The 25247-nt window shown below is 44.7% G+C and overlaps 1 protein-coding gene across 4 annotated transcripts in view; it reads left to right on the top strand.

Moving 5' to 3' along the window:
- Positions 1-394: 394 nt before the first annotated feature.
- Positions 395-25247, top strand: part of Zbtb40 (zinc finger and BTB domain containing 40) — a 73802-nt gene continuing 48949 nt past the window's right edge. For 3 of the 4 annotated variants that reach the window (XR_004944216.1, XM_036178073.1, XM_036178075.1), the window contains exon 1: positions 395-572. The gene's annotated coding sequence lies outside the window, so the exon portion shown is untranslated. The remainder of the gene's footprint in view (positions 573-25247) is intronic. The other variant, XM_036178074.1, reaches the window with a different exon arrangement.

The following is a 25247-nucleotide window of genomic DNA, read 5'->3' as shown; positions in this document are numbered from 1 at the left end:
TGACCGCCAGGACGCCCGGATCCGGGTTCTAAACGAGCGTGTACTGCTATGAGCTATGAGCAAAACGGGAGAGAACAAGGGTAAAAGAATCGCTGCGAACAACTCACGCCAAGCCCAGTCCAGGAATTAGTCACGTTCCCGCCCCGCACGTGACTGTGTTTGTTGTTATGGAAAACGGAAAGAAACCTTTGCTGTCTCCTCGCTGCTAACCTCGGAGTTGCCCGGGGTAAGGGGTCAGTCACCATACCGGGTAAACTTCTCCCTAGGAACTGTGGCGAAGGTCAGAGGTCAAGAACAGACTACGCGCCACCTTGTACTGAGATCCTACCATTGGTGGCGAGTGCTCACGTGATGCAGGCACCGCCTTCTCGCGAGACCGCCCCCGGCACGTGACTGTAGCGTGAGTACATCCGGGCCTCTGCCCTCAGCGTCCCCGGCCCCAAGATGGCTGCCTTTTGGCGTCTCTGGCGCTGTTGAATGGAGAAAGCTTTATTGTTCCCTTCGGGCAGGAGTGTTCGTGTCCTCTATGGCGCTGTCAATAAAGAACGGCAGTTTGAATCGGTACTGAACAGGTAACCATAGAAACGGCGCTGGGACTCCGCGTGGAGACCCCGGTTGCGGCGGAGGCCCGAGAGACTCCCTGAGTGAGGGGCACCCCGGGACCCTTGCGCACTGTGGGCTACGTACGTGGCGAGCTCCGCGGGGCTCCCATCGGTCACAGCCGCCGCTGTTCTCTGGACGTGGCCCGGGGGATGGCCCTCACCCCGGGCGTAGTCTCGGTCGTGGTCACCTGCGGGAGGACACGGGACCCTGCCTGGCAACTGCCGGCCTTACTACCCAGCTCCCTGCGACGCGCCAGCCGACACCCGCACTCCCAGGGATCCCTCCCTCCCCGTCCCTGCTCTCAGCTTTGGTTTACTGCGAGACAGGAATGGTTTATCCGTTTAAAAATAGTTGTGGGGAAATAGAAGTCATATGAAATAAAACTTCAGCTCCCAGAAGTGAAGTTGCACCGAGACGCAGCCATGTTCATTGTTGATGTGTTGTCTGGCCGCCTCCCCGCCGCGGGGCGGGGGAGTGCTCGCAGTTGCTTGGCTTCTATTCGGCTTTGATGGAAAGGTCCATAAAGCCGGAATCATTTCTCTCTGGCGCTTTATAGAAGTTTGCCAACCCTGTCCCGAGGCATAAGTAGATTGAGCTAGTGTTCAATTGGCACAGTACCCCGGCTTCCATGACACGGTCAAGCCAGTAGTTTCTCATACTTTGCAATGTTACCATATGCCCAGTGGGTGCTATAGACCATCTATCTACTTTATGTTTACACATAGTGTTGCAAATATTTTTCTTTTGCAAAAGAAGTGAAGTGTAATTAAGCTGTTTTAGGGTATACTAGGACATAGGGCTGGCAATTTGAGCCTGTCACTGGGAACCCCTTGTAGCTTAGGTCAGATTGCCTCCGACTGTTAAATTTTTCTCCCTCTGGGAGTGTTATTCCTTGGAATTGTATCCAAATCTTGGTATGGGCTGTAGCTGTTTCAGCAATCTCAAAGTGCAAATTTTTGGTACATGGCATAAATTGTACCCACCGGTCATGGTGACATGGTTCTTCTGTGACGGTATTTCCCAACCTGTCTTTTGTTTGTTGAAACTTGGTCTCATTGTAGCCCAGGCTGTCCTAAACTATAGCCAAGGTTGGCCTTGAGCTCCTGATCCTCCTGCCTCTTCCTCCCAAGTGATGAGATTACAGGCATGTGCCCCCTTCCCAGCCCCCTCACACATGTAACAGTTGTTTCATTTGGTTTGTTTAATATCTGTGCTTGCATAAGTGGATTTAATCAGTAGTTCACTGCTACTGTGTGCAGATACAATACATTCCTGGACATGTATTAGTGCACAAGATAACCATGACCTCTGTCTCTGTGGAATTTAAATTCTTCAGTGGGCTTGGGTGATAGACAGGTACACAGGGTCTTGCTGTGCAGTCCAGGCTCACCTTTAACTGAGTTCTTGCCTTAGCTTCCAAATGCTGGAATTATAGTTGTACATTACTCCAGCCTATCTGACAAAAATAATTTCAAACACCTATCTCTTAGCATCATAGCAATAAAATACCCATTGAGCATCTCTTTGTGCCAGATGCTGGCACTGAAGCTTAATGTGAACTGCCACTTAGTCTTGACACAACTAGTGTTAGGATTGACATTTCCCCAGGGGAGAGATGGCCAGTTTGCATAGTTTGTACAGAGGGAGCATGGAGCTGAAGTAAACAGATCATGCCGTGCTGTGTTCCATCTGTTGTCTTTCCTGCCAGCTTGGGAAGTCCACAAGAGTAATGCCACATCTTACTTTTGTGGCCTCAGCTGCTAGCCAGTGCCACAACTTGGTTTTCAGGAAGATAGTAATATACAAATCTTGAGCACCCATTGAGCAAATATTTGAAATTTGTTCTACACCAAGAGCACTGGTAGAGCTGGATGGCTTGGCATATTGCAGAGTTTTTGTCTGTTCTTACAGTGGGGCCTCCTCCAAAAATCGTTGCTCTTGCCCCAGTGTGGAATGCTGGGGTACAGTGTGCTTACTATTGGATGTAATTGCATTTAATTGGAAAGACTAATCCAAATTTTACCCCAGATGTATTAAATAATAGTGAAAATTCAGACATGTTCCTAGCAAAGTGAGGGGCGGGAGGATGTGGTTTTCTGCCTTTTGGGGAGAGGAGGAGATAGATTTCTCTAGTGTTTAAGGGCATAGAGGGCAGCTTTCCCAATAGAATTTAATTGTTCTTTTAATATTTAAAATTTTTAAAAATTATTATTAAATTTAATATATTTATATGTAATTATTTAAAAATTACATTTGTGTGTGTGTGTGTGTGTGTGTGTGTGTGTGTGTGGTGAGGGAGAAGAGTGTGGATGGGTGTAGGTGCCTGGACTTTGTAGTGTGATTGTGAAAGAAAGACGACAATTTACAGGAGTTGGTTTTCTCCTACTACCATGTGGTTCCACATGAGGGATTGAACTCAGGTCACAGACTTGTGTGGGTGCCTTCAGTCCACTGAGCCATTCCACCAACACAGAGTGAAGTTTTTAAAATCAAGCTATGCAGAAAGTCTTTCATCACGTTAGTGTTTTCAGCTTAGAACTCTTAGTGTTCTTCCATCAGGGATACCTGCATTTTGGGGGGCATTGGGAATGGAACTGAGGTCTGCCCCACACCAAACATATGCTAGGAGCCTGAGCTGCACCTTCAGCCACAATATCTGCACTTTCTTAAGGCTTTTTGAGGAAATGCTGGGTAGTGACTCTCGGGTGTGTTTGCAGCTGGTTGTGGGTTTCCTTTCTACTCTTTTTAATAGTAGCATCCTTTAAGCCAAGCATGGTGGCACACACCTTTAATCTGTACATTCAGAAGGCAGAGGAGGGTGGACCTCTGAAGTCTGATGCCAGCCCACAAAAAAGCTAGAATCATGAGGCTCTGTCTCAAAGAACAAAAGCATAGCATCTTTACCATGGTGTGGAATACTTGAAAAACACCTTTTGAATAGGTGTGAACGGAGCAAGAGCATGAGAAACAATAGGCTGTGCTAAATCGATGGAATGCTGGAGCTGTCATATGGAAGAATGGATGTCAGGTTTTACTTTATACTGTATGCAGTAACCATGTTAGGCATGTCATCAGAAGATGTCATCCAGGCCAGCAAATGGAGCTGTGATCTGGCCACAGAGTGGCATGTTAATGCAGTATTGAACTGCAAGCCCAGAATTAAATTGCTATTTTGGGTTAGGGTGGGACCTTTCCATCTGAGCTTTGCTGTTTCTACTTTGTGATTTGGGTCTGTTGGGTTCCAGTAAAGAGTAGGTGGTAACGCCAGCTTTGAAGCATGGTATGAAACTGCAGGAGGAGCCAGGGCATACCAATTTGTTTTTCAATCTATTTTATTTCAGTTCAGAGCATCAGTGCAGACGGCAGCCCAAGAAAACAAGCCGCACTTTGGCAACACTCAGCTGCATTTACAGATTGAGGAAGACTGAGAGTAACCAAAGAGCAGCTTGTTTTCCTGGGCTGTCTGTCTGAGATGATGCTCTGAACTGAAGGAAAATAGATTGAAAAAGGAATTGGTCTGCCCTGTTGCTTCATTCTCTGTACCCCGTTACCCTCCTCAGCACCCCTGGGGGAAGGCATTGGCCCCTGAGCCTTTCTCAACTCTCAGCCCTGTGAGCATTTTGATTTTTCCGAGGAAATTGAATTGGGGTATGTACTTTTCTGAACTTCCAGTAGCTTACCTTCCAAAGCCATCTTCTGGATAATGTGGAGAAGCAAGCTACTAACCACCCAGGAAGGAATTAAATATTAAGGACATTTAAGTTCAGAAATGAAGCTGTCATTTTCTTTACTCTGTGCATAGGGTACAGTAATTCATTCACAGAGAGCACACAGTGTCAGGCCCCGGCAGCCCTCCAGGGAACAGAGGTAGAGGAAAGAAAGAAAGCGACTTTCCTTCTGTTTCCCTGACATTACTTAACTTGGATCCTGAAAACCTTGACACCAAGTAACTCGTTTCCTTACACAGAGTAACTGGAGTATAAAAACCATGAAAAACTGACATTGTTAATCTCCAGGGGAATGTTGACTCCTGATGATCTATGAATCCTTTGAAGATGCCTATAAATCCTCAAGAATGCCATTCTTCCAGGAGAAGAGCCCATCACTTTAATCAGAGCTCAGAGTCCTTGACCCCTCAAAAGGAGCAGAGCTGATAATGAATGTCATATGTAACACCAGACTGAAGCCATGCAAGTCGGTCACTGTACAGATCTGGGGCCCTTGACCTGGATTTTCAAAGTCCTTTTTTAGGTTTTGTTTCTCATATGAAGTGGTCAGACATAATGGATAAACTTAAGAACATGCTTCAAAACGCCTTGTGAATGTTAGTGCCTTACAGAAAGAAGACTAATGAGATATGAATGGTGTCTCTTAGCGACCTTGTTAACAGATCTGCCTGCCTGCCTGCCTGCATTGGATGGGTTCAAGTGGCGCAGGTTGACCTTGGGTTCCCTATGTCAAAAGGAAGACCTTGAAATTCCTGATTCTCTTACCTTTTCATTTCCAAGTACTAGGCTTACTAGAATGGGCTACCAAACCTAAATTGTTTCTTCTTTTTTAAATATTTGATGTCTTTCTTTTCAGTACCAGGGATTAAAATCAGAACCTTGCACATGCTCTCCATACACCCTATCACACAGCTTCATCACTGCTGCTCATTTTGTATTGTTTAGATAGACCTGGTGTGATTTTTTTTTCTTTTTTAATGTGTAAGACATGGTGGTTGATTGTGTATTACATTGTATCACCTTGCAGAGTGGTAAAATCTAGTTGGGTTGCCTCTTTGTGTCAGCAGGAGATGGTGGTAGAAGCCGCTTTTCTGTTGGTCTCTACTCCCCTTTCTCCCTCTCTGGTTAAAGCTACTATGACCTATGTGCCTAATGTTGCAACAGCCTTGTAGCATGTAATCAGATGCTTCATAGCTACCCTTTAAGGGTATTTCATCCCATGATGTTGCCCCATCAAAGGCCCTTCCATTGTCTGTTTCTACCATTTCCTGTTCAGTACTTAGCACTCTGTCCTGTATTTAGGAAGCAGTCAGTATCCACCCACTAAATAGATGAACACACTAGAAAAGGGGAAACGAGAGAGGGTAACAGTGAGAGGCCTGGGAAGGTCCCTGCTGCTTCCACACCCAGGTACACCTACCTCTATCTGCAGCCACTGGTGCCCAGATATACAATAGCAGAATAGAAACTACTGTTGAACACACACAAAGTACTGTGCACTAAACTAGGTGTTTACATAACTAGTCCTGTGTGCCCCTGACAGCCACTAGGCATCGGATACTATTAGCCCTACCCCCCCCACCTCCTTTGGTATATTTGCCTGAATATGGAGCTTTCATCTATTTTATTTAGATTTTCATATTTTGTGATCCTAACCAAAAGTCGAAGCTAGTGAATACAGGTTTTACTCAAGACAAGTAGGGTCCTTCAAGTTTGCTCCAGTAAAAGTGTGCAGCCTGTGAGCCAATCTTCATTTCAAAGAAAATGCCATACAGTAGCCCCTTGTCCATTGTACAAAATGACTTCAGCTTTTAGCTCTTTGGTACTGATTATTTGAGCATTTTGTTTTTGAGAATTTCATACAAAAGTCGTGTGTTTACATCATTTCCTCACCACAATCTCCCCTTTCCTGTTCCTCCCATGTCACCTGACAACCTCTCAACTTCATGACCTCTGAAATGTTATTGTTACATATATGTATATATAAATAAATACCACCTACTGAGTCCATTTGGTGGTATTTGTATGTGTTTACTTTTATAATTTAAGGTCCCCATTATTAGTCTTGTTTTTAAAATTATTACTGTTGAGGTGGTACTAGGGCCTCTTGGACATGCTAGGAGGTGCCCTACCACTGAGCTCGAGTCTTCCAACTTCTCTCAGTGCCCAGTTCTAAAAACTGCGAAGAAAAATGCCCAGTGTATTAATTTGAGGATAAGGCGCTGAGCTCCTTCTTAGGCTTTGGAAAGCACATGTTGAAGGCTCCTTATGAGAACTGCAAAGCTAAACTAGGTTAGTTCTGTGTAAGGCTTCTTCAAATGTTCAGCCTCAGTTGTCCTGGGAAAGGCTGAAGGGAGGGAGACGGGAGTGCTGTCCTCAGCCTGGCTGTAGTCTCAGGTTTGGCAGGAGCCTCCCATCCAGAATGCTTCTCACTGCTGTCTGCAGCCAGCAGCCCTTATCATGCTTCACTGCCTCTATGCGCTCTGCCTGCTCTGGCTCCTCCCTCTGGTTTTATTAGAGCCGTTGGTAGTGATTGATTTTCTCAGGGCTGCCCCTGTTCTGAGTGCCTGGCTCCTAGCCTGATGTCACGAAGTCACGAAGGTAGTGACTTTAAAGTAAGTGACAGTGAAATTTGCTCGATTAGCCCTTAGGTTTGGCATGGCACTGCAACTTTTGAGTGTTTCTCTGAGGGCCTGGCAGTCATTAAGTGTGACCACCCTGGACACAAGCTGCTCATTCAGCTGGCCCTCTGCTGTCAGTTGCCCTCAGTTCCAGGCAGGTTAAAACCAGAGGGAGACTTCTGAAGGTCAAAGTCCAGACGGTGGAGTAATTGGCCCCTAGAGTTCTGGGTTTCTTTCCTGGGCTGCAGCATGATGAGGATGAAATTTTCTGTGTTTCTCTTTGAACATTTTTGAGCAAATAATGATGGAATCCCACAGGCTCTTTGCCAGAGTTAAAGGCAGTGGAGAAGCTACACTTTTGCATTTTTTTTTTTTTTTTTTTTTTTGTTAGTTCCTTAAGATAACCCTCTTGTTATACTCCCTTGTGGTGGACTGGGGGAAAGCTCGAGATAAAAGCAATTCCCAGTTCTTCAAAGACAAAGGAAGTTACCAGCACAGGAGAGGAGAATGACGTGGCTCTGTGGCGCTCACACAGAGGGTACTGAGGGCTGAACGATCTGAGCATTGCGGTAGGACATGGTGCAGAAAGGCAGGCGTCTGGAGTTGTTCTGTGCTTCCGTTCTTCTTTACAAAGGTGGAAGAAAAGGCAGATGTAGGTAGAGAGAGGACTCTTTTTCCCAGCTGGGCCATGAGTTTCCTGAGAGCAAAGTATCTTGTCGATGTAGTGCCAGGCATCATGAAGGGCATTGGCCTGGGCTCAGCAGAGCTCTGCTGGGTGCACAGGCATATCCCATTCACAGCCACTTCTGGGAAACTGGGCATGGGCTGTATGGAACACCCGAGAGATAGCAAGTCACAAAGAGAAGAGTTTGGGCTCATTGTCTGGAGGTCTAGGGCTCCTGGTTTGGTCCCTGGTTAGTTGTCCTGTGCTTTGGGGCCTGTGGTGAGGCTAAGAGCAGGTGGAGGAACAGAGTTGTCTATCCCCTCTAGATATACCCCAGTGCCCAGACTTCCCATATACCCCACCTTTTAAATTTTCACCACCTCCCAGTAGCTCTGTTCTGAAGTATAAGCCTTCAGCTTGTGAGCCTGTGAGAGCATTTAAGGTCTACTCTGTGCCAGGGCTTCACACAGCAGAGAATAGGTAGGTTTTACCATATCCTCAGTCTCGTTGGTGCTGGGATGGAATCTGGGGCCTCGGCATGCCAGATAAGTGCTGTTATTTAAAACCACCTTGTTTATTGTGTGCGTATTGCACCTTTGAGCAATGGCAAGCTGTCCAGATGTGAGAAGGCTAAGATGCCAAGGTTCATAGAATTTGAGGTTCTCAGCCTAGGACCTTATAATTTTCTGAGAACAGTTTCATCTCTGGCATCAGACAGTGTGGGTTCATTTACTGACTGGCACTCACTGACTTGGTTATTTGGGCAAATCCCTTTATCTTGCCAGGCCTCCACTTACTAAGTGGAAAAAGGTTAATATTAGTAACTGACTCACTGGTTTTGAAGAGATTATATAAGACCACTTGTATATGATACTTACTACCATGCTTAGGGCACAAGAAATGCTTGATACATGTTACCTACTATAGATGGGTCCCTATGGCAACCTCACAACTGTTTTCATCTTTACAGATTGTTTTCCTCATTGCTTACCATTTAGAATATACAGTTGGCCCTGTTTGCCAATGGGTTTCTCATCCATGGATTCAGTCAACCTTGCATTGACAATATTTGGGGAAGAATACAGCTTGTTTACATAGCATTTGCATCTTTTTTTTTGGTTTTCCGAGACAGGGTTTCCCTGTGTAGCTTTGCGCCTTTCCTGGAACTCACTTGGTAGCCCAGGCTGGCCTCCAACTCACAGAGATCTGCCTGCCTCTGCCTCCCAAGTGCTGGGTTTAAAGGCGTACGCCACCACCGCCCGGCAGCATTTGCATCTTTAAGAGATGAAAGCTTACAGAAGAATGTGCATGGCTTATTTGAAGTTCTGCACAATGTTCTGTGGGCTTTGGGCATCCAAAGGCTTTGATAACTGTAGGGGACTAGAATCAATACAGATGGGTACCAAGGAGCAGCTATTTATTACTATGAATTTAATATAGACAGGGCTGGGGTGAGTATTTATACTCAGTATTAATACTCTGGGTTTAATCCCCAGCTCCAGTTGACCATCAGTGAGGAATGGTAGGTCTCCACAGGATGTCCTGGACCAATTACTGTGAGATGCATCTGCACATGTAAGATAGGAAACAGGAAGGATCTTCCTAGACTTCTAACATTAAGGAACTGCAAGATAAAACACTTAGCTGTGAAATGTGAGCACTGGGCCAGGGTCACCTGAGAACTTCCTCATTCCTGTTATATTCTGGGTTTTGTATGAAATTTCTCAGATCATAGCCTGATGCTCCTATGAAAGGCCTCACATTATCCTGCATCTCCCTTTCCTAACTGTCTTTCATCCCAAATCAGCTGTGTTAGATGATTAGCAGGACTGTATCAAGTCTTTGCTCTCAAAAGCCATTATGTAATATCTGACATATATATCAAAAATAAAAATATAGCTTAAAAATGATGATGCACAGTAATAAAAACAAACATTTCAGCAGGGGAACTTTTATATTCTCTCCTTGAAAGCAGTGTCCTGTGCTGGGCAATACCAACTCACTCTGATGAGTGTCTGTGAGGCTACTGGAGCTGCTAATATGTATCAACTTGCAACACCTCATGAGGCAAGCCCTGATGTCATCCCCATTTTACTGAGGAAGAAACTGAGTTCCCAAGAATAATCAACCTGCTTCAAGTCTTGGCTCATTAAGGGGCCAAGCTGGTGTTCACCCCTGGGCCACTATCTCTAGAGAGCACACTCCAGACCTTTACTGTTGAGCGCACAGCCTCTGGAATCACAGTACTTAGTGGAGTACTGGGTCTCTGCCAGAATGCTTTCATTTGTACATTAGATGGGGATTTGGAGTTTAGAGCTTGGCCCTGTGTTAAATGTGTAGTCCAGATGTATTCCCTGCTGAAGAAAGATGTATTCAGATAATCAAGTTATGAGAACTTGTAAGTCATCCAGGTTTTCAGGTCAGAACAAAAGGCCTATCAGTGACAAAGCCAAGGGTCTTTTGTACACCTAAGAGGCTGGATTTGAAAGCATTAAAGCAGTGATTGCTTGTTGAGACTCTTGACTGCAAGATGGGAAAGTTGGCATTAAGTATAATGCAGTCACAATCCCCAGTCGCTCATTAGGCGGCTGTGCTGCTCAGGGGATTTTTCAGTGGAGTCTGTGAAGAGTAATCTTGGATGAACTGGATCAGAGCAGCGTGCCCAGAAAGGCACCTAAGTCCTGCAGAGCCTCCTTCTGTTGTAATAGGCCTGCAGAATCGCTTGTTTCAGACGATAAGAGGCGATGAGCAGTTTGCTATGCTATTTTAATGTTTTTGCGTCGATGTCTTTTGTAGAACGCCTCAAGAAGAGTTTCATTAGAAATTGAGAGAATCTGAGAAAAGCAATTAGTTGCCTAGGGTGGTTGTTAGAGGCAAGGGAGGAATCAGATGTCTGCTCCCAGCTTGGAGTTGTGGAAACCAGCCTTCCCAGTGATCCTTAATTTTCTTTTTAAATTTTTAAATAGTTTTAAAGATTTACTTTAAATTGTGTGCATATGTGTAGGTTAGTGTATATTTGTGCAGGTGCCAGGGGAGGCCAGAGCATCAGATCCCTGGAACTAGAGTTCCAGGAGCTACCATCTTCTGGAAGGGCAGAAGTGCTCTTAAGCACTGCGCCATCTCTCCAGCCCCTTTTTCTCCAGTCTCTGTTTCCTTGAGGATCTGAGGAGGTGATGCTGATGATGGTGACTAGCAGCTGTTTGGTTGATTGAGCATGTACTGTGCACTTGGCAGTCAGTGTGTTAGCTATGCTCACCCAGCCTTTCAGTAGCCCTGTTTGGGAAGTGAGGAAACAGCCACATAGATTCCACAGTTTGTAACATAATTTGTGTTTCAATTGGAGTTCACACCACACTGTGTAGTAAGCCACACCTGAGGAGAGAAAACTCCTCCCCCCAGAAAATGATGCAGTCGGGCATCTGTGGGTAACGTAGGGAATTTGGGACTTCTCTTTCCCTACACAGTGTAGGCCTAAGCCCCCCCTACACTTAAGGAAATTCTGCTCTGGCATATGGCTTGTTTACTGCACTTGATATGTAATAGTGTAAATACTTAGTGAGTGAACTGTGTTGAAGACCCTGACTTTGAAACCATCTACACAGGCTTACCTGGGTTTCTAAAGTTTTTAATTTTTTAAAAGACAGATTCTCATGTATCCCAGACTAACCTCAAACTGTGTGTCCAAGGACAACTTTGAACTTCTGATCCTCCTGCTTCTGCTTCTTGAGTTCTGGGTTTATGTTTATAGGTATGTACCACCATACCTGTTTATATGGTGCTGGGGCTAGAATCCAGGGCTTTGGGCATGCTAGGCAGCACTCTGCCAACTGAACCACACCCCTAGGCCCTGGGCTTCTATTTTTTAAATTCCCTGACTATATAGTACATATTTGAGCTGGAGGTAAGGCTCAGTGGTAGAGAACTTGCCTAGCATATATACACACACATGCTTTTAGAGTACACCTGCACTTAGATTCCATCAGATACTGATTGTTTTCCATTTCGTAGATAGAGAACATTTTCCCAAACTGGGCATGGTGGTGCATGCTTGTAAAGCTAACACTTTAGAAGTGGAAACAGGAGGATCGGGAGTTGGAAGGCGGCCCAGAATACATGAAACCCTGTGTTTGTGTGCACACCCATGTGCACATATTGGGTGTGGTGGCACATGGCTTTTAATTCCAGCACTCATAAGGCAAGGGCAGACAGATCTCCATGAATTTGAGGCAGCCTGGTCTACATAGCAAGGTCCAGGCTAGCTAGGGCTACACAATGAGACCCTATCTTAAAAAATTAAAAGACAAAAAAAAAAAAAAAAAAAAGGCATTTCCTTCACACTATTAAAAAATCTTAAAGTGTCTAATTTTTTTCAGAAAATTTATTTATATGTAATTTATTAAAATTAACTTATTAGATCTAATTTATTTAGATGTAATTCAGTTGAAATTGTATGGTTAAATGTCTGAAACCATTACTTGCTAATTTCAGGACCTTTTTTAGATCACTTCAGAACAGTCCTATTACAGACACTCTTCAGTTCCTCCCTGTAGTCTGTAGTGACCACTCACCCTTTTGCAGGCCCTGTGAGTTTGCCTTCTGTGGACATTCTCATGCAGTATGTAGCATGTGGCAAGCATGCACTTCTTTTTAAGGCTGAATGTTATTCTGTGTTGTGCTGATGTGTGTGCATTTGGTTGTTGGCACTGTCTGCTGGGTTTAGTGTTCCAGTTCTTACCACTGCACAAGTTTCTGTGTGGATGTGTTTGCAGCTCTCTTGCATGTATACTAGCAATGGAATTGCTGAGTCATTTGGTGTTTAACTGTTTTCTTGAGACAAAGTCTCACTCTGTGCCCCAGCCTCCTGAGTGGTAGATTATAGGTGTGCACCATTACATCTGGTGAGTGTGGTTAGCTTTTTGAGGAACTTCCACATGGTTTCCCAGGGCAGCTGCACCATCCACATGCCCACCCGCACTTCTGTAGGTTTCCAGCCCCGCCACATGCTCAGCAGCACTGTTTTCTCTCCTTGTCTGCTTCCTTACAGCCTGGCATGCATCCTTTCCTGTGCTTATTGCTTGTTTGGCCTGTCCAATCCTTTGCTCACTTTTGGCTGGCTTATTGGTCCTTTTGTTGTTGTGAAAGCTAATTCTGCTGTGCTGTCCTTTTCATATCGATGGTTTCTAAGAAATGGTTTTGAGTTACCTTTTTACTTTCACAGTGATGGCATTGATAATGGAGGAGTTGGTTGTTTTGTGTGTGAGATCTTATGTAGCCTAGGCTGTCTTGAACTCCTGATCCTCCTGTCCCCACTTCGCAGGTGCGCAGATCATAGGTATGTGCTGGCCATGCCTGGCTCTGAAAAGCTAAGATGACATGATATCCAGGTTCTCTGTTGTCTATGGTTACTTGTCTTTTGGTTTCATAGAGAACTTTGTCCAATGCTGAGTATTGAGTCCAGGCCCTTAACACGATAGTCAAGTAAGCATACTCCTGATGAACTATACCCTAGCCAACAGCCTGTTTGAATGGCTGCATAATATTCCCCAATATGGCACTATACCATGTTTACTTAAAAATCTCGTTTTTGTTTTTTGTTTGTTTGTTTGTTTGTTTGTTTTTTGAGACAGGGTTTCTCTGTGTAGCTTTGGAGCCTTTCCTGGGACTCAGGATACCTTTCCTGGAATATTTTAAGTATTCAGAGGTTTTTGTTTGTTTGTTTGTTTTGTTTTGTTTTTGTTTGTTTGTCTGTTTTTTACCATTAATACTATTACTTTGAATACAGTGCAGGTGAACATTTCACTTGCTTTCTCTGCATTGACAGAATTCTAGAATGTATCTAAAGGACGTGTGCTTTCTTTCTATTAGGGATTTTATTGTATATATTTATTATATGTATAGTAATTATATAATTGATATGTCAAGCAGCGGCACAAGAAAATACTTTGTTCTCCACCCGCAAATATTCCCATCTTGTCAAAGGGTCTAGGTCTAGATGAGCAGGTAGGCTCCACATGACTTGCCAGTATATACTTCCTCAGCCTCGTGAGTACCCAGCTCATTGTTTCCTCTTTTGCATTAATATGCTGGCATTTTTTTTTTAAATAATGTGAGCATCTAAGTTGGGGTGGTCCATTGCCTAAAATTCCAGCTCTGAGAGATAAGGAACAAGGAACACAAGTTCATGGTTAGCCTTGGCTGTATAACAAGTTTGAAGACAGCCTGGGCTACATGAGACACATATTCTCTTTAATGCTTACTGGGTGTTTAGTGTTAACAGCACTGTTAAGATGTTAAGTTCAGTAATTAAAGTGACTTACCCAGGTCATGGAGTTTTCCAAGGAAGTTTATCAGAGAGTCCTGTGTCATAAAACTCCTTCCCAATTAAATTTTATCATTGAAAAATATTCCTGATTTAATTGCCTCCAAATTGTATTCATGTTCTTATTTTTTTTTAATGTGTGTGGATGTTTTGCCTGCATGTATATCTATGCACAATTTGCATGCCTGGTGCCCACAGAGGCCAGAGAGGGCATCAGGTTTCCTGGAACTGGAGTTAGAGACGGTTATGAGTTGCCATGTGGATACTAGGAATAAAACTTAAGTCCTCTGGAAGAGTAGCGAGTGCTGTTAACTACTGAGCCATCTCTCCAGCCCCAATGGTTGGTATTTTAATCATAGCTAAAGAAGGAGTAAAAAATGTGCTGTGTACCATGTCCAGTTCTATGACACAGAGCCCTCCCTGCTGAGGGCCTCTGTTGGGTGTTTTAGTTTTGGCCCAAATATAAGCATAAGATCCAGAAACTGGGATCCTGATTCTGGCCCTAGCATTACTTAGATACATGAGTGACTTGGCAGGCCACTTAATTTCTGTTGGTCCCTTCATCCATGAATGGATATGGTTGAGTTATGTAGTCTCTAAGCATAATCTAATTGCAGTTTTCTGAATTTTATTTCTTAGTTTTTGACAGGATCCTGCTGGGTAGCCCATGCTGACATCTGACTCACCATCCTCTGCCTTCTGTGTGCTGAGGTTGCAGGCATCGCCACACTCAGCTCTCATTACCTTCTTAGAAAGGATCATTTCATGGTGGTATACGTTGATGAATTAATTTCCAAGTTTTAATCTGGTGATGAATGACAGGAAGGTAGGCCAAGTAGTTTGTGAATGAGGTGTGTGGAGAAAGCCAGGGAGGAGTGGGGATGAGGGGGCGAGTCTGTTGCAGCCAATGTGTGGCTGGCAGCATGAAAGGGAACAGGCTGGAGGCTAGTTTGAAGTGAGTTGGGAGCTTCCTTGGGCTTAGGCAACTTGGAAAAGGGAGAGATCTGATCTGCAACAGATAGATGCTCAGAGCAAAAGAAAGGTTTTGGCCAAAGTCAGTGAGATCCTTGCATTCTGATGGAGCCATCAAAACCTCAACTCATGGCCAGTGCTCAACAGAGTTCTGTGTGTACCTATCACAGGAGAGACCAGGCTGCAGAAGAGTGTGGGACCTCAGTGGCAGAAAGAACAAGACACTGTCATTTGGCATTGTACCTTGATCCTAAAACTTGCCTGCTGAATTTGGATCCAGATATTTATTTAATGACCAAGGTGATTTACAGGGTTTTCTCTAAATGTCAGTTTCATATATCCAACTTTCTTTTGTTCTCATCTGTGATCTGTAAAGGGCTTTCTGATGTTTTCTGCTCCAGCTATCTTTTCCCAGATAACTGCAAAGAATAGGCATAGCTCACATTATGAATTGATTCTCTGATTTATATTGAGTTATTTATGTTTCTGATGTCCAGCCAACTGTGAGACTGCAAGGTTAGGGTTAATGTGTCTGCAAGGCTGATAGCCAAGTCAGACCTTTTGGTAAATTAAGTTCAAGCCATCTGGGAAAGTTTCTTGGCAGCCAGCTATCTGGCCTGTGCCAGGAGCACTTTCCTAGACGCATAGCGTCACTCGGTCTCTAGCAAAGGGCAGTAAGGCTCCTCAAATGGGCACTGCCTTCAGGCCAGCTAGCACTTCATCTCCCCTGGGAGAGGCTTGGGGAGACCTGGCAACCAGGGAAACTGAGGCTGTAAATGAGAGCAGGGAGCCAGGAACTGAGAGGAAGGCTTAGAGGAGACAGGCACTGAGTGTGTCTGGTGACTTGAGCTCCATCCCATACACCATATGTTCTATCTAGCTCACTTTCTGTTGCTGTCCTAAAACACACTGACCAAAAGAAGCTAAGGAGGAGCGGGTTCATTTTAGTGTATAGTCTGTCATTGAGAGAAAGCAGTGGAGGAACTTGAAAACTTGAGTTTTCAAGTGCAGAAACTTGACAGCAGAAACCATGGAGGAGCACTGCTTGCTGGTTTGCAAACAGGTTCATGCTTAGCTAGCCTCCTTGTCTATAGCCCAGTGTCAGCTGCCTGGGGAAGGTTGCTGCCCACAGTGGGCCAGACCCTCCTCCATCAACTAGCAATCAAGACAGTTCCCCACAGACATACTCATCAACCAATCTGATCTGGGCAGTTTTCTGAGACCCCTCTTCCCAGGTTACTCTAGGCTGTGACAGTTAACTAGGATATCACATAAAGCTAAAAGGAAAGAACTGACTCCAGAGTTATCCTCTGACTTCCACATGTATTCTGTAACATACCTCCACCCTTCAATAATAAATAATTTTTTTTTAAGGGAAAGGAGCCAAAGATCTGCATTTGAGCTGTGCCCTAACACTAATGACTCCTGTGCAGTCTTGGGCAAGTTCTCTTGCTGGATACCAATTTCCTCCACTATAAAATGGAGATAGTGAGCTTTCCATCTGATGGGGATGTTAGGGGATTAAACAGGGGGTGGAAAGTACTTAGCATGCACCAGACATTTGTCCTGTGCTTGTGGCATTGGCATTTGAAAGTAAAGGATATGGAAAAGGGCAGGTCTAGTGGACTGGCCAAAAACGATGTTTTAATTGCCTCCTGCTCAACCCCTTGATGAGACCCCTCTTACCAGGTTACTCTAGGCTGTCTTAGGAGTCTGGGGTTAGCCCTACACAGAAAGCCTGACAGTTAGAGGGCGAATACAGTGTGCAGTGTGCAGGAGCCCAGTGAGCACCTAGTGCATGTGGGACGCAGCCTTTGTAGAGCTCAGAAGACAGGACTGGCTTCTTCAGCTAATTTTGGAGGAAATTGAGGGACAACTGGGAGCTGCACGTGGTCTCTGATAGGAAAATTATTCTGCTGAGTGACCTGGAGCTGAGTTAGGAGAGGGACTGAGGTTAGGTCCTTTGAAGCCTTCCCAATAGTGCCAAATTCCAAGGCAGCATACGACATTGAGTTTTAATTTTTGACACCACAGAAGAGAATAGTGGCCTTGAATGCTATTGAGGGCAGCTTCCAGGCTCTATCTGGTAGGCTGCTGAGAAGTTGAGTTGTATGGAGGAAGCAGATGTATTGTGTTTAGAAAAGAAATGCCACAGTAGGTCATGTATAGTGGCATAAGCCAAGATCTGTTCCCTGTACTCAGTTCTGCATATATTTATGGCTTGAGTGTGCCATCCGTGACTCTTCAGAGGCCTAACCAGGTCCTGGTGACTGCTTCTTCACCTTAGGCAAGGAGCAGCTTGCCCTGAAAGTGAACCTTGTTGGGTCTAGTTAGATTGGCAGCAGCCGGGGAAGTGTGAGTGTCTTGGAAGACCAGCTTGTTGGAATGAATGCAGGCCAGAGGCACATGAGTTGGTGCCAAGAGCTGTTTGCCTAAGACTGCTCTGGCTATAGAATTCTCGGTATTCTCTAGATTATTCCCAGAGATACTAGAGTGTTGTGGCTCTTCTTGTTTTGACTAGAGTCAGTGCAAAAGGGAGGGATGTATGGATGGATGACTTGTAACTTCATAGACATGAAATGTTGCTTTAACATAGTTGAAAATAATTGGACATGAATGGATGTGACTTGAAGTTAGGCCGTGACAGACAGTCCTGGCTTCTCTTCTAATAGCGTCTGTATCACCCATAGCTATTAGAAATGCAGAATCTCCGGCCTCACACTAGAACTTATGGGGCAGAATTTCCTTTGACAAGATCCCTGTGTGATTCTTGGGCACATTAAAGCCTGGGAAGTTGCTCTGGTGGAGGAGAAGACATGAGTTTCAAGTCAGACAGATGGGATGAGACATTCAGCGCCTGTTCTGAGTGCCTGTGCCCTTGGCTGTTATTTAACATCTCCACTGTCAAGGGCTTCTTGTGAATGGAGTTTGATAATGCCTTACTGGGTTGTCAGTGTTAAAGAGCTTAAGAAGTGTGCTTAGAATCTAGTGTGGTACATCATTATGGTGGCTATTAGTGATTCTTTGAAAAGTGACAGCCTCATATAAACTGGTAGAATCTGAAAAAGGAAGACTAGGTTGTCGTTAATCCTGACAGGAGGAATGACTTGGCAATTTAGAAAAATTGGCCCACCACATAGAGTGGCACTGGGTTGTATAACAAGAATCTGTTTTAAGAAACCAAGTCCTGGGACTGTTGCTCAGCATTTGTTTAGTTAGCACCCAGAATGCCCTTAGTTTGATCCCTTAAACCTCAACAAAGGAATAGAGAATGAAAGAGAAGAGAAAGATCTGGTCTTCCTGAGCTGCTGACCAGTCTCCTGGAGGAGACTAGAGGTGCTTCTGTTAAGTAACCAGTAGTTGACAGCTCAGTTCCTGAGAGGAGAATTGCCTGCAGAGGGGTGGATGGCTAACCAGTGTGTCCCTGCATTGTAGAGCACATAAACATGGCTTGCATGTTGAGGCCTAGACTTAAGTCAGGACTTAGCCCTAATTTATTAGCTCTTTGGTCCTTTCACAGGGTATTTAATATCTCGGTGCCTTAGTTTGCATCTGTACACAAGGGTATGTGGGATTGTGAGCTGTAAACCCCAGTACATAGGCAATCTGTGTATCTATGTTTCTCCTTGCTCAGACATAGCCTCCCAAATATCTGAAGGTGTGTGCTATGCCTGGGTCAGCCCTTAGACCCTTCCATGAACTATTCTAGCTGCTTGGAATTCCCAGTGACCTTTACAAAGGACCACTGGCTTATTGAGGTGTCGCTCCACATTGGGGCTTGAAACCAAAGAAGGCTAGCATTTGGGGCACAGTGATGATAATGGTGATGGTAACATTAGAAACAATTCCACGTGAGAGACACAACCGTGAACCTTGGAGTAGCCCAGGGGAATCTGCATTCCTTACACTGCAGCTCTGCCTATCAGGCACTCAGTGTTCGAGAAGATACCAAATGACAGCTGCTTTTGAACTTGAGAAATCCAGGCCTGCTGAAAGCTACAGTTACCCTTTTCTAACCCCTCCAATCCTCCTCGAATTCACAGAAATAATTGCCAGGGCTTCTCTTTTAACTCGGCTGATTCCTCAGATACCGTACATTTTAAATCATCTTTTCGTGTGGAGCAATCCCCCATTTCTTGTCTCTGAGTGTGTGATCTTTGCTCTAATTATGTTGAGAGAGCCAGTTATTTCACCTGGCTCTGGTTGTTTGTGAGATACTAAATAGCCACAGGGTTAAGGCAGAGTAGGATCAGAGAGCAGCTCAGCCTCTCAGGACCTCAGTTTCCTCCCTTGAAAAGGAGGAGATAGGACTAAGGTCATCTGGTCGTGTGACAGGAGTACGTGACAGACAAAGTAATGAACTCCTGCACTGTGAAAGCAACGGAAAGGGCTCTCCAAGGTCCCTCGGCTCTCTGGCTACCACAAACCCAGGCAGTGAGGCAGAAGGCAGATTGCAGAGGAGACGATAAAGCAAGAGGAAGAAATAGTAGGCCATGCTGACGGTCCTTGACCAAGACCTAGAATTGCTTTTCTCACCTGCAGTAGAACCCAGCCTTTGGGCACCCGCAGCTGGCTGCTGACAGACAGTGTAGCTAGGATCAGGTCATCCATCCTTGCTGCTGTCTCTCCTGATCCACTCATCCGGCCTCTCACTCCTAATGCTCTGACTCAGTTTCACTCTTCCTATTCTGGGGGCCCTGTTCTCAAAACACAGGTGCCCTTTCCTCTGCTCTGTACCTGGCCACAGCCACTGCACTGTTGGCATGTGGTGTACTGGAGACCTCTGTCACTGGTGCAGTGCCATGGGATCCCTTCAAGAAACGGGCCCAAGAGTCTCCTCTGGCTAGCATGCCTGACCTTTGTCCTCACCTGTTGAGGTTATACTGAAGTGGTAATCACAGCTCCAACCTTTTCCCTTTCCTTCCTGCTCATTCTCTCCTTCCCTTCCCCTCTCTGGTCTCTTTCAGACTGAGCCCGTTTGAGAGTTCTCTTTTCAGTTTTTCTGGGTGGGTGGACCATGTGCTCCCTGGGGACAAGGGTCTTGGTTTATATTCCTCTTGGCTCCCACTCAGCACCTAGCGGTGTGCCAAGTAGATGGTGGTGTGTGGGCTGCTGCCCTGAGACTCATGGGACAGTAAGTGCAGGAGATCTGGTGCTCTGCTTTCTGGTCGTGGCAGCAAAGGCCTTCATTAGTGCCTTGTCAGGGAGCTTGCCTGCGGCTGTGGAAGCAGAACTTTTCCAGTTCCACACTGTATGTGGACATTGGAGTCTTCAGTGTTCCTCCTTCTGCGTTCTTTAAAGAGATGTCACCTTCCCTCCAAACTGTGACTCTGTTCCCACTTGTCTTCTCTGGTTTGTGTTCCTTGGAACTTAAGGAACCTGAGACTTCCAAATCTTTTTTGGAAGGAGTCAGGATAGAAATTTAAATAAATATTCTTTGTGCCTCTTTTAGAAAGCTGGCCTAGTTTTCTACTTTGTGTTGAATTCCCATTTGTGTTTTGGGTCATTATACAGCACTTGGTTCAGCCAATTAAGTTTCTTCTGTCTGGTGTCTTTATTCTGAGTCAGTATAGCCTTTTCTTGAGGCTTTAATAGTGCTCCTTTGAGGAGCATCCTTCTTTCTGGAGTTCTTTCTTGTTGCTTAAACGTTTTCCCCATGGGACCTTTGACAATTTCCCCAGCCTAGCAATTTCTGCAAGTGCTTTGTAACATGCTTTATATTGCTCCTGTGTCAATCTTCAAGACTTAGAGATTTCAACACTCGGTGATCTGTTGTAAGTTTCTTTACCTCCCAAACCACACTGTGGAGTGTTCTATTTCCTCTCCATGGGACTTCCTGCAAAGGGAGTTAGGCTGAAACAGAAAAGCATGTTGGCAGCTGTGGCGAGTGTAGCTTAGCCTCTGGACTCTCTGTTGCTCCCTCCCCCAAGTCACATCTGTATGGTTCGTCACATGCATTTACTTAGTAACAATTCTGTAGCAGAAAGTGTTCTGCAAAGGTTGTATAAGTTGTATAATTTGTTTCTCAAGTGTAGCTTAGTGAGCTCTGGGCTTTCTGTAGCCCACTTTCCCAAAGTGGTCTGCCAAGGCTGTATAGTTAGTTTCTTTAAAGACAGATGCTTAAGTCGGAAGGTTAGTTTCACAGCCTCTCTTGGAAGTAAAAGTAGCTAATTCATTAATGTTTACTATACACAGCACTATTTTAAGTGTACACACACACACACACACACACACACACACACGCCACTATTTTAAGTGCAAACACAGAGACACATACATGCATGTACACACACAATATAGTTTTTAAAAGTTCAAGCAGAGGAGCCCTACTTCTTGGCAAGAAAATTGTCATCTGTTTACTTATTGTGATTGCTAATACTTCAAGATTTATTGCTTCCATCTTAATTTGTTTCTGTTTGGGACACTTCCTTTGCTCTCCTTTTCCTCCACTCACTGCTCTTTTCTTTATTCTTTCTCATACCTCTGTTTTGTAAATCCCTCCTTTCTTTGTGTCCATTGTTAAGGGATCAGAGCAAGGGTCTCATGCATGCCAGGTAAAGGACTACCCTGTCACTGAGCTGTTCCTAGCCTTGACATTTGTTTCCTTATGTTCTTACATGTCACCATGTATGCTTAACAGGCCAACATTATTTGGAGCATCTTCTGACTTACAGAAATGAGTCTAGTCTCACTTCTTTTAGCTTCCGTGATGCTGATCTTTAATTCCAAGAGTCAGTGGCTGCTGTCTGAGAACACACCCCTCGGACTGACTTTGAACTCAGAGCTCTGCTTCAGCCCTCTAAGTAGCTGGAATTGCAGGTGTGCACCATCATTGATCACCATTAGTGATCTTAGGTATTCTGTGTTTGACAGATTGGGGGGGAGGGGGGAGGGTTGAGACAGGGTCTCACTGTGTGGCCCTGGCTGGTCTGGAATTTGATTTATAGCCCAGGCTGGCTGTGAACTCACAGAGTCCACCTGTCTCTGCCTCCTGAGTGCTGGGATTAAAAGCATGCATCACCATCCCAGCCTGTATTTGATGACATTTGGCAGATTTGCTTGTAAAACCCAACTTACGTGGTGGGGGTGGGAATAATTCAGTGATAGAGTACTTGTTTATCTAGCCTTGTGAGGCCCTGACTTCAAACCTGACACTCTAAAAGAGAAAGCAGTAGGAATTACCACTGCCCAAAAAGTATGGAGAGCACCCGCACTCTGCCGGAGTTCTCCCATGCTCCTCATCCTGTCTCTTCAGAAATGCCCAGCGACAGCTTCCTGATGCTACCACCTGATTTTATCAGCTTTGCCTACTTTTGCGTCTTGTATGCAGGACTATCTAGTCAGACATTCTTTTGTGTCTGCTTTCTCTGGCAGTGTCTTTAAAGTACATCCATGATATGTAGACAGGAGTCTCTCCTTCATCAGTATGAATTGTGCGGTTTCTCAAATAGTTAAATATATGAACCAACAGAAGAGGTTCCAGTTCTCAGTACTCCCAACATTTCTTATTTAGCTGAGCTGGAAGCTCTTTAGTTTTTTTGTTTTTGTTTTTGTTTTTGTTTTTGTTCTCCCTCTCTCCCTCTCTCTCTTCGAGACAGGGTTTCTCTGTATAGTTTTGGAGCCTGTCCTGGATCTCGCTCTGTAGACCAGGCTGGCCTTGAACTCACAAAGATCCGCCTGGCTCTGCCTCCTGAGTGCTGGAATTAAAGGTGTGCACCACCACCGCCTGGCAAGCTGGGAGCTTTGTGCTTTCTTTGCTGCTGCTGATTCTCTTACCCTGTCTCTTCTCTGTAGTTCGTTTTCCCTCACAGTGGCTCTGTCACTGATGGTCTCCTGGTCTCACACTCTGAGGCTCATCTCAGACAGCACTTTATCATCTTGTGAATGCTTGGTTTATAGGCCTGTGCCTGGAGGTGAGAACACTGCTTCTCCATTTCTTTTGACACCATTGCCATGATTGGGAAGTAAGTAACGTGTCTGCCATTCTCAGGATGCCTTGTGCTTAAATTCTTTTTCTGTGTTAATAATTCTAAAGATATATGTCTATCTGTAATTTTATTTATTTATTTGTTTATTTGTGGATGTTGCTCATGTCCAAGTATGTTCTTAGAAGTGTGGCAGAAGCCAAGGAGTGTTGTGGGCATCTTGCTCTGTCACTGGATGACTTATTCCCTTGAGACGGGTCTCTCTCATTGAATCTGGAGCTTGACATTTGGGCTAGAGTAACAGAATTTGCCTGTCTCTGCCGACTCCCCACCTCTCAATGCTGGCATCATAGGCACAAATGACCATGGCCAGCTTTTACATGAGTGCTGGGGATTCAAACTCAGATCCTGTGCTTGTACAGCATACACTGTGATGCACTGGGCCATCTTCCCAGCTCTGCCTTTGATTTTAGAAAATTCTCAGAAATGGTATATTTTCTTACATGTTCTCAGCGTGTCTCTATCTAGAATGCCCACCAGATGCCTGTCAGGCTTGGTATTCTGTCTTCTATAGTCTCAGCTTTCCCTTTCTCTTTTCTGTCTTTTTAATTCTACTGTCTGTAGTGAGCAGTTGTCTCAGACTTCTCTTCAAGTGAGTGCCTTTCTCTTCAGCTCTGTCTAATCTGTTGAGCAGAGAATGGATTTCTGCAACTAACTCCCTTTGTTCCTTCTCTCTCTCTCTCTTTCTCTCTCTCTCTCCCTCCCTCTCACTCGCTCTCGCTCTCACTCTGTGTGTGTTGGGGGTGGTCTTGACCGATATATAACACTCTTTGGTATGTTTGTAACCTATGTTCACGGTATTGCCTACTGTCTCATCCTGCTGGTTTGGTTTTTATTTTTAATCACTATTGGGTATTGAAGTTCTATGTCTCGATTACAGGACGTTTTCCTGTCTGGTGGCCTGTCTTCCATGGTGTACACCTTCCATTTCTGCTTACCTATTCTCTCAGACTTGGACATTTCAGATGCTTCTTGTCTCTCTGCTACACAGACAGTGCTCAGTGAGTGCTGGTTCCTAATGGGCCTGTGTGTGTGTACAGACTGTTTCCCAGTCTGCAAGGCATATGTATGCTGCCTGTCTCCGGAACTCTTGACTAGACTGCCTTCCCAGAACAGCTGTATAGATTACATACCCCAGTGACAGCCTAAAGCCAGGATCTTCTACAGTTTCTATTTGACCGTGAAGAAATTGAGCAACTTCTCTGGACCTTAGTCTTCTCTCATCACTAAAGAAGATAGTATTAGTATATGCTTCGAAGAAGGGACGGTGTCGTGTTATGAGAATAAAATGAGTTAATCAACAAAATGAGTCATTATTTTGTAACAACAACATCACTGCCTGTGAGCCCCTTTGTTTGCTCGCCTCTGCAGAGTTCATCTTTTTTCTCTAAGATTATAGGGATTTGTTTTATTTGCTAGTTATAAATTCCTTGATGCCTTTAAACTTTGCAGATGTTATCTCCCGTTTGTAAATCTTTGTAGAGAGCTCTGTTGATATCTATACACTCAAAATATGAGCCTCCTGTTTCTTTCAGGGCACTATTTAAGAAGTCTTTTCTTACCCCCACTTCAAAGGTCCCCTCTGAAACTTTCTTCTCTTACCCTGCATACAGTTACCTTCTTCACATGGTCTGTGGTGGCAAGCACCTTCCTGGGTTTTTCTGTTTCTCTGTGTGAGTCTCTTTGCTTTGGATTATGAAAGTTTCTCAGTATCTTCTGATGCATACCAGAGACAAGTTTTTGTGGTAATTTCTCAGATTGGGATTCCTGTAAGACACAGAATGCTTGCTGTGCCTGTGCGGCATGGGCCTGTGTGTGGTTCTCTGTGTCAGGTCTGGATGACTGGCCGCTGCTGTCTACTTCCTGGTGCTCAGCATGACTGTAGCATGGGGGTTGAGCCTAGGCCCTGGGCTTCACACAGGGTCTCAGTTCTTGCTCCCTGTCTTCTGCCTGCTGGAAGTCACATCTCTTGCCTGCATTACTACAGCGTCCTTCAAGTCCAGGGCCTGTACATGAGCTTGAATCCCCCACAGGGCCGCTGGTCTCAACTCTCACTTACTATTCTAGCTTTGATTTTGATGTCTCTTTCATTTTCAGGTGCCTGGGGAATTTTTTTTTTTTTAAACTTGACTATGTATTTTAAAAGCATTTTTGTGGGTTTTATCCAGCATTTCTGTGTGTCTGTAGTGGTAGAAAAGATGACTTTATATCACCTCAGTGTGCTGTTTTGCCAAAGGTCTATTCTGAAATTAGCATCCCTGTTAGTTTTAGTATTTTTTTTTAACTTTTAATAACTCCGCTTATACATTCATTGAGTAGCCCTTGCCTGTCCTTGACAGTTCTTGGCCATAACTA

Source organism: Onychomys torridus, chromosome 2, assembly GCF_903995425.1.
Source record: "Onychomys torridus chromosome 2, mOncTor1.1, whole genome shotgun sequence".
NCBI lineage: Eukaryota > Metazoa > Chordata > Mammalia > Rodentia > Cricetidae > Onychomys > Onychomys torridus.
This window is presented reverse-complemented; position numbering and strand designations above follow the sequence as displayed.